Raw genomic sequence first — 10328 nt, forward strand, 5'->3', positions numbered from 1 at the left:
GACTGTTGTTATTTTTCTTATTGTTGTTTTGTGTTTTAACATAACAAGGTCATGTTGCCCATTCTGGCCCCAAATTTGATCCTCCTGCTTCTGCCTCCGGAGAATTACAGAATTAATTATGGTAGAATTACAGATGAATACCACCACATTAAGCTTAAATATTTTCGTAAAGTTTTGAAACGTAGGGCTGGAGAGATGGCTCAGTGGTTAAGAGCATTGCCTGCTCTTCCAAAGGTCCTGAGTTCAATTCCCAGCAACCACATGGTGGCTCACAACCATCTGTAATGAGGTCTGGTGCCCTCTTCTGGCCTGTAGACACACACAGACAGAATATTGTATACATAATAAATAAATAAATATTTAAAAAAAAAGTTTTGAAACGTAACCCACGAGCAGATTTCCAGACAAATAGACAGTTTAAATTCCCACTTAGCCAGTACCTGAAGGCTGTTTATCCAAACTGATTGTTTTTGGCACTGGGAAACCTTGATACCCTCTGATCATTCCTCACAAGTAGCTACTATTCTGACTTCTCACAATGTAATTTTGCTTGAATTTGCTTTAGAGAGATAACAATCAACCAATCAAGAAATAAATGTTGTGGCGCACACCTTTAATCCCAGCACTCGGGAGGCAGACACAGGCAGATCTCTGTGAGTTCGAGGCCAGCCTGGTCCACAAGAGCTAGTTCCAGGACAGGAACCAAAAGCTACGGAGAAACCCTGTCTCAAAAACAAAAAAAGAAATGAATGTTTAAATTGGGATATATGGGCTGGGTGTTGGTAGCGCACCCCTTTAATCCCAGTACTTGAGAGGCAAGAGATAGGAGAATCTCTGGAGTTCGAGGCCAGCCTGGTTACAGAGCAAGTTCCAGGGCAGCCCAGACTGTTACACAGAGAAACCCTGTATCAAAATCAGAAAGGGGGGGGGGGGGTGATATATGAAGGCCAGAGAAACCTTCCACAACTGAGAACACTTGTTTTTGCGGAAGACCTGGGTTTCGTTCCCTGTAGCTACATGCTATTCCCACCTCCGTAATGGCAGTTCCAGGAGTTTCCAGTGCCCTCTGATCTCTACAGGGCAGACAGTCTTACACAAAGTATATATGCATATATACACACAAAAACTTAAGGGGATACAAGAGCACCTTCCTCAAAAATAGTGACTAGAGAAATGAGTGACGGAGTTAAGAGTACTACTGCTCTTACAGAGGACCCAGGTTTAGTCCCCAGCACCCACATTCAGCAACTCTCTGCCCCTAAGGGCACACACATAAGTAAAAATAAATTGGGCTTTATAGAGATGGAGTCATATCTTTGTTGTCTTTGCTCTTAACATTGCATAGTGAGTATTGTGTATAGCTGTAGTTTTGTTGCTGTTATATGAATGCATTATAATTTGTTAATTTTCTGTTGGTAGCATTTGGGGGTGTTTGCGATTCATGAACATTATAGAACCATGCTACTATGGATGTCCTTGTACCCCTACCCCCTCGTTTTTAACACGGGGTCTCACTATGTAACTCTAGCTATCTGAGAATTCACTATTTCAACTAGGCATCACCATGCCTGCCTGGGCTCTTGTACTTGTCTTTTGAAGTTTATGTGCCTCACAAGTAGAATTTTGAGTGACCTTACCATAATTCAGAAAGAAAACAGAAAAGATGCAGCTAAACAAATTAGAGATGCATACACTGATGAGAAAGAGAGAGAAGCACATGATGTCTTCAACGTTCCAAAGTCCTGTGTTACTTCTGGAGAGACAGGAACAAATATGTTCATCCTAGATAAGACACCAACAGCAGACCAAGGAAACAGTTCAAATCTAGTGTGATGAACCAGTGAGTTTATTGGGGTCATTTACAGGAACATGGTAACTCAAAAGTTATTGAAAAATCCACCTCACCATGGAACATGAACACTGCAGCCCTGGAGCTCGTTGACCATGTTTTCTCCACAGTAGTTGCCTACTGATTATACAACTTAAAAGAAGGACTTCATGGGTCTTACCTTTCTGAACTTCCTCATTCCTAAGGGCCTCCTTTCTCTTGAAGGGAGCAACTTTCAGTTAGACCGAAACAGCTGTTCAACACTCCACCGCTTTAGTTCTGGTACATCGATTTCACCTCTTTGAGGACATTCCCTGGGGGATTTTTTTGGGGGGAGGGGTGTTTTGGTGGCTTGTATGATAGCAATGTCTGATCAGTTTTCTTCCGTTTGTGGTTGAGAATTGCCACAATGCCATAGTCACTTACTTTGAGTAGCTTGAGTAGCTCTGAGTGTGTGCCATCACTGCAAAAACTTTACTGGGCTAGACAGTTAAGATCCATATCACCCTTGCAGAGAGGTTCTGGCTTCAGTTCCCAGCACTCTCACTACCAGCTTTGAACCCGCCCTAGGGAATCTGCTGTTCTCTGGCCTCCACCGCAGCTATATACATGTATACACATATGCATGCACATAATTTAAAGTAAAAAAAATGTTTTTTTGTTTTGTTTTTTAGTTGTCCTGGAACTCGCTCTGTCGACCACGCTGGTCTTGAACTCACAGAGATCACTTACTTGCCTCTGCCTCCCAAGTGCTGGAATTAAAGGTGTGTTCCACTACCACCTAGCTAAAGTAAAAAAATAATAATAATAAGTTTCTTTTTTATAACTGAGGCTGATAATAGCAGTAACTGATGGATGTAAGCAAAAATCATTGTTACCCACATTGTACCTTCTGGTGTTTTTCTTTGTTGTTGTTTTCTTCTTGTTTTTGTTTTTTTGAGACAGGGTTTCTCTGCAGCCCTGACTGTCCAGGCTGACCTTGAACTCTGAGATCCTCCTTTCTCTGCCTCCAGTGCTGGGATTAAAGACTTGCACCACCACTGCCCAGCTGGTGTTTTTGTTTTTTGGTTTTTCTTTTGTTGTTGTTTTGTTTTGTTTTCCCTAAAAAGCTAGCCAGCAGGAATGGGAGCTCAAGACTCAGTCTAGCCTGATTTCGCCATATCCTACAACCAGTGTAGTGTTTCCGCAACAGAACTGCCAACTAGTTTTGGGATGCAAACAACAGCAATGACAGACAAGCTCTCCTGAGTAAAATGGGAGCCTAAGGATCTTAGGAGAAGGTAGAAGGGGAAGGGAGAAGAAAGGAGGGAAGCAGAGAAAAATATATAACTCAAAAAATTATATAAAAAAAGCCTCCATCAGAAACTCAATGTGGGGTTAATTTCATTGAAAACTCCCATTTTCACTGGAGATATAGTCTTAAAATAGTTAAATTCTTTTATTGGATATTCTGGAAGTACGTGTAATCGAGACAAGGACATTCTCCACCCTAAAACAATCTGCATCTAAAATCATCAATAAATAAATAAACAAAACCCAGCAATAACAATGGCCTTTAAGTGGGGGCTGGAGAGATGGTTCAGCAGTTAAGAGCACTGGCTGCTCTTCCAGAGGTCCTGAGTTCAATTCCCAGCACCCACATGGTGGCTCATGACCATCTACAATGGGATCTGATGCCCTCTTCTGACACGCAGGTGTACATGCAGAGTACTCATACATAAAAATTAAATAAAAGTTAAAAAAAATGGCCTTTAAGGTTTGCAGGGCTCCAGCGGTATCCGGGCTTCATTGCAACAGCTCTAAGAATACAGTCCGTCCCTGGCACCATGGTTTCAGAGTGTCACTTTAAACACTGGGTTCCCTTGCTGAAATTACTTCATTGTCGTTGTTACTTCTCTTCCAGATGTTTCCCAAGTCTGTGAGACAGTCCAGGGTTAGCATTATATATAATGAAACTTTTATCACAGAAGACCGGTGGCTCTCTTAAGTCCTTTCTAGCAGAGGATACTATGAAAACATTAGCAAGATCCAATACAACATGAATTAATTATCGGGAGTGTAATGTTGGGTGCAGTAGCACAGACAGGACAGTACCTTCCAGAATTCACATTTTCCTTGAGCCATCTGGTCCCATTCCCAGGACACTGCCTTTGGACTGATAGGGATGTGTCATCTCCAGCATCCTGAATGATCTCAGGAAAGATAACCTGCATTGCCTAGTCAGGTCCAAGTGAAAATAAGGCCAGCGAGGCACGAGTTAGTCTGCTGCACTTGTCACTGGAGCCAGCTTCCAGGGTCCACAGGCCCTAAACTTAGGCTTGACTACTACTCTCCATTAATCACACCTAACTGCAAATCAGCTCCACCCTTTGTATCTTTTTTCATAGGGAAGTAATGTGCTCTTGGGGAGGAGACTTGCCCACTTCTCGGAAAAACTTTGGTGAGGCTTTTCAGGTTTTTTGTTGTTGTTTTGTTTTTTAACAGGAATGCTGGCTTTATAGAAATCTTGCTACATTTGTCTCAATTTCTTTTTGTTTGGTTTTTTTTGTTTGTTTGTTTTTTGTTTTTTTTGAGACAGGGTTTGTCTGTAGCTTTGGTTCCTGTCCTGGAACTAGCTCTTGTAGACCAGGCTGGCCTCGAATTCACAAAGATCCACCTGCCTCTGCCTCCCAAATGCTGGGATTAAAAGTGTGCGCCACCACCGCCCGGCTTTCAATTTCTTTTTTATTCTTGTAATTTAAAGTTTTTATTATTTCATATCTAAGTGCTTCGCCTGTGTATGGGTATCTGTGCCACACACTTGCCTACTACCCAAAAGGGTCAGAAGCCGGCGTTGGATCTGGAACTGAAGTTACGGATTGTTGCCAGCCACTATGTGAGTGCTGGGAACCAAACCTATGTCATCTACAAGAGTAGCTAATGCTTTTAACCACTGATCCATCTCTCTTATTCCCATTTGTATTGGTCTTGTGTGTTGTGTGGGGGAGGGCTCCAGCACAGCATGCATAAAGAAATGAGGAGACAATGTTCAGGAATTGGTGTTCTTACATCACATGAGACCTAGGAGTTGACTCATCACTAGTGTTGGGTGACAAGTACCGAACTATCTCACAGGCTGTTTTTAGTTTTTCAGATGCACTCATGTGTCCCAGGCTGGCCTTAAACTCCTGCGTACTGACAGACATGTCACCAAGGGTAAACAGAAACAGTACTTTTCTTTTATTCTGGCCGCTCAATCCCAAATAATCACACAGAGGCTTACATTAATTACAAAACGTTGACCTATAGCTCATATTTATTACTATTTAGCTCCTACAATTTAAATTAACCCATTCCTATTAGTCTATATTTTGTCACATGACTCACGGCTTTAGCATCTCGCTTCTCTCTCTGGCTGCTGGCTCACATCTCTCTCTCTGACTCTGCCCCTCTTTCTCTCTGTATTTTCAGTTTGGCTTTCCCACATAACCTTATTCTGTCTTGCTATAGTCCAAATCAGTTTTGCCACTAACCAATGAGCATGATACATATTCACAGCATACAGAAGGATTATCCCACAGCAACCAAGCCCAGGTGTAGTTGTCTTTAAGTGATCCAGATGGACCCTTTTGCCTTTTTTATCCCCTTTGATTGTTTTCACACCTTATAAACTTGCTTTACATGTCTCACCATGGGACTCTGCAAAAGCTATTAAAGCTCCATATGAGCCATGAAGTCTTTGCTGAATTAACTTGCTCTTCTCTTGTGTCCCCCGTGAAAATAGTCCTGTCAGGCCTGATACACTTGGTACTGAGCACTGACTCTCGAATGCCCAATTTCCCTAGTAATGCCTGTCATTTTTCTGGGGTCTTCCAGAACTTGATATTATGAAGCTTTAGCTACTGATAACTACGCTTGGTGTTTCATATGAACTAGTCTACGAGGAATTCTTTGCTTGTTTGTTTGTTTTTCGAGACAGGATTTCTCTGTAGCTTTGGAGCCTGTCCTAGAACTAGCTCTTGTAGCCCAGGCTGGCCTCAAACTCACAGAGATCTGCCTGCCTCTGCCTCTGGAGCGCTGGAATTAAAGGTGTGCACCACCGCTGCCCAGCTCCTACCAGGAATTCTTTTTCTTTATTACATCAGATTATGCAAATTTACATTATTAATTTCTTTGCTCCCACACACTCAGATTCCATCTGTAATAGTAACAGTAAAATGCTGCAACAGTAAAATGAGTGGCAACATGGGGCAGCGGGCCATGAGACCATGCCACCGCAGGTCCCCTAGCTGGTCTGGAGACCACAGCAGGCCACAAAGGCAGCTGGGTCCTAGGCAGGAAGCCACATGGCGGGTGAGAGACCACCAAGGTAGATTAGGCATGCCATGCAGAGTGAAGTTGGATATTTATTTAGTGGGTTATGGAAGGGAAGGGGAGAAGGGGGAAGAGCAGAGAGAGAGAAAACTGGGGGAAGGAAAGAAGTGGGGAGAAGGGAGGGATGGAGAGATGGCTCAGTGGTTAAGAGCATTGCCTGTTCTTCCAAAGGTCCTGAGTTCAATTCCCAGCAACCACATGGTGGCACACAACCATCTGTAATGAGGTCTGGCGCCCTCTTCTGGCCTGCAGGCATACAGACAGAACATTGTATACATAATAAATAAATAAATTAATAAAAAAAGAAATGGGGAGAAGGGAGAGACAGAAGCTGCCTCTTCAGGAGAGAAACAAAAAGGAAGGGACTCAGGCTAGAAGCTGAAGATGAGCATGCCTGGGTGCACAGGGGAGGGAGTGGGTGTCACCATTGCGCCATCTAGTCCCATGTCTCACAGGATTATGAAACAGGCCATTAGGGGAATCCCATTTCTTTAAAAGATTTATTTATTATATATGGTCTGCCTGCATGTATGCCTTCAGGCCAGAAGTTAGCACTAGATCTCATTATGGTTGGTTGTGAGCCTACCATGTGGATGCTGGGAACTGAATTCAAGACCTCTGGAAGAGCAGCCAGTGATCTTAACCTCTGAGCTACCTCTCCAGCTCCATCTCTTCCATTTCTTGTTTAAAAATCTTTTTCAAGGCCAACAAGATAGCCAGGGAGTAAATATTCCAGTCACCAAACCTGACAGCCCAAGTTTGATCCTTGGGACCCACATTGTGGAAGGGGAAAACCACCTCCTGTGGACATGGCTGTTGACCACACACACTCTGTGGCATGTGCATGCCCACACACAGTACACACAAACACATAAAATTTAATTAAAAATAGTCCTTTCTAGCCGGGCGGTGGTGGCGCATGCCTTTAATCCTAGCACTTGGGAGGCAGAGGCAGGCGGATTTTTGTGAGTTCGAGACCAGCCTGATCTACAAGAGCTAGTTCCAGGACAGGCTCCAAAACCACAGAGAAACCCTGTCTCGAAAAACCAAATAAATAAATAAATAAACAAATAAAAAATAAAAAAAATAAAATAGTCCTTTCCAGTTCAAACATCAGATATTGTTTCCTTTGGTTTTATCATGGCTGCCTGTCTGGACTGTTACTAAGTGCCCCCATCTGCTTACTGAATTAATGAGTTTTTCCCTTTCTCTGTATTAAAGATCAGATCCAGGAAGTATCTTCTGTAACTTCTGCTTCTCTCTATCTTTACTTTCTAGTTAGTCCTATGGGTTTCAGGAGTTTGGAACTCAAGAAGAATATAAAAAACTAACTTGTAGCCCCTCAACTGAAGAATGGATAAGAAAAATGTGGTACATTTACACTATGGAGTACTACACAGCAGAAAAAAATAACGACAGCTTGAATTTTGCAGGAAAATGGATGGAGCTAGACCAGAGAACTTAGACAACAATGCGGACACTAAGAGAGACTTACATAGATATAATCTACATGGGAAGTAGGAAGTAGAAAAAGACAAGATCTCCTGAGTAAAGTGGGAGCATGGGGACCTTGGGGGAAGGTTGAAGCAGGGAGGGGAGCAAAGATGAATGTAGAGCTCAATAAATATGGAAAATAAATAAAATTTAAAAAAACAACAAAAAGAAAACATTTGAGTGAGGTAACCCAGACACAGACAATTATCACATATACTCACTCATAGGTGTTTTTTTTGTTTGTTTGTTTGTTTGTTTTTTGGTTTTTCGAGACAGGGTTTCTCTTGTGTTTTTGGAGCCTGTCCTGGAGCTAGCTCTTGTAGACCAGGCTGGTCTCGAACTCACAGAGATCCGCCTGTCTCTGCCTCCCGAGTGCTGGGATTAAAGGCGCGCGCCACCACCGCCCGGCTTCATAGGTGGTTTTTAAACATAAAGCAAAGAAAGCCAGCCTACAAACCACAAACCCAGAGAACTTAGACAACAATGCGAACACTAAGAGACTTACATAGATATAATCTACATGGGAAGTAGAAAGTAGGGAAAGAGGGCTGGAGAGATGGCTCAGGAGTTAAGAGCATTGCCTGCTCTTCCAAAGGTCCTGAGTTCAATTCCCAGCAACCACATGGTGGCTCACAACCATCTGTAATGAGGTCTGGTGCCCTCTTCTGGCCTTCAGGCATACACACATAATAAATGTTTTTTTAAAAAGTAGAAAAAGATAAGATCTCCAGAGTAAATGGGAGCACGGGGACCTTGGGGTTGGATTGAAAGGGGTAGAGGGGAGGCAGGGAGGAGAGCAGAGAAAAATGTAGAGCTCAATAAATATCAATAAATAAATATATAGAAAATATTCCAGTGTTTCTCACTACAACAATAAAAAAATAACTTGTACTTCTTGCTTTCCATCTTGCTAGCTGTGAGAAATAAGCCACTATATGAAATAATAATAAATAATAAATAATCTTCCTACCCATTCTCTTTGTCAAGTCAGAAGCTAGTATGGAAGGAACCAGGTGCTTGTCTTTGCCGCCTTGCAATAAATACCTTCTTATATCCCAGTACCACAGGGGAGAAGACAAAAGGCTGATTTAACTGGACACAAAGGACAACTAGAACACTTAATTGTTTTGATATTTTGAGTCATCAAGTTGTTAATTCATGAAAAAAAAGCATTCCGTTATTTAGGTGGTATCCTAGACCAAGTATCCTGAAGGCAGCCACTCTCAAGATCAAGCCTCCTATTTCAAAAGAAGTGGCAGAAGTGTGTTTGAATATCCTAACCAAACGGGGCAGTGGTGGCGCACGCCTTTAATTCCAGCACTTGGGAGGCAGAGACAGGTGGATCTCTGTGAGTTCAAGGCCAGTCTGGTCTACAAGAGCTAGTTCCAGGACAGGCTCCAAAGCCACAGAGAAACCCCATCTCGGGGAAAACAAAAAACAAAAAAACAAAAAACAACATCCTAACCTCTGGTCAGGGTGGAGTGGATCTACCTCTATGGGCTATTTTAATGTTCAAAACATCAAGTAACCGCACCCTAGGTCTGACCTTCAGACAGGTGGAGGAACAAGCTCACATTTTTTTGTGTCTCCGCACAGAATGAAATATTTTTAATCTGTTTTTTCATCGTGGCTCTAATTTCTCCCTGTAGGGCTCTTCCTCTAGTTCAGACTCCATATTCTCACAGGAAGAATCTTGGTTCTTAATTATATGAATATTTTTAATTTGACTAATTTTAGGTTAATTATCTACTATTTACCAACAATAAACCTACTTAGGAAAGTTCTCATTTTTGGCACAGGTTGTTAAAGCTAAACCTGATGCCAAATCAGTAATTTCGAGTGGTAGAAAGCCAAAGTAATCTATAAGGTACTTGTTTTCATTACAGAAGAAGCTGTTGAGCCATCATTCTGAAGACTAGGAGTCTTGCACACATTTAATCCCAACACTCAGGCGATAGTGATGGAGGTCCAGACCAGCCTGATTTGCACAGAAAATTCTAGTGTAATCAGGGCTACGTGAGACACTGTCTTAAAAGAAAGAAAGAAAGAAAGAAAGAAAGAAAGAAAGAAAGAAAGAAAGAAAGAAAAGAAAAAGATTATCGTCTCTTGCTGGAATGTATAAGTATATTGTTTGTTTTCTTTAGCTTTTCGAGACAGGGATTGATTCTCTGTATAACAGTCTTGACTGTCCTGGAACTCGCTGTGTAGACCAGGCTGGCCTGGAACTCAGAGATCTGCTTGCCACTGCCTCCTGAGTGCTAGGATTAAAATCGTGAGTGATCACACTTGGTTACATGCATTTTAAGGTTTCCACAATAAAAGAATTTTGGAACAGGCTGTTATTATAATAAAGAGCCGAATTAAGATGAGGATTCTAGTCGGGCGATGGTGGCAGACAAACAAATGATGAGGATTCCTGGAGGAAACTGCAGAGGTCCGTGAACTACAGTGGAGATGTCATACTTCCGGTAACCTAACTTCCGCGTCCCTTTCCAGACTTGCAGCACCACTAGATAAAAGCAAATGCCATACATTGATTGGCTGTTTTTGAGGCTCCTCCTTATGGTGGGGACCTTTAGGGAACTTCTAGCTCTAACGTCCTCGCCTGCCCTGGATTCCCGGCTTCCTATTGGACTGCCACTTTCCAATCGGC

The sequence above is a fragment of the Microtus pennsylvanicus genome, chromosome 5 (genome assembly GCF_037038515.1).
Source record: "Microtus pennsylvanicus isolate mMicPen1 chromosome 5, mMicPen1.hap1, whole genome shotgun sequence".
Lineage (NCBI taxonomy): Eukaryota > Metazoa > Chordata > Mammalia > Rodentia > Cricetidae > Microtus > Microtus pennsylvanicus.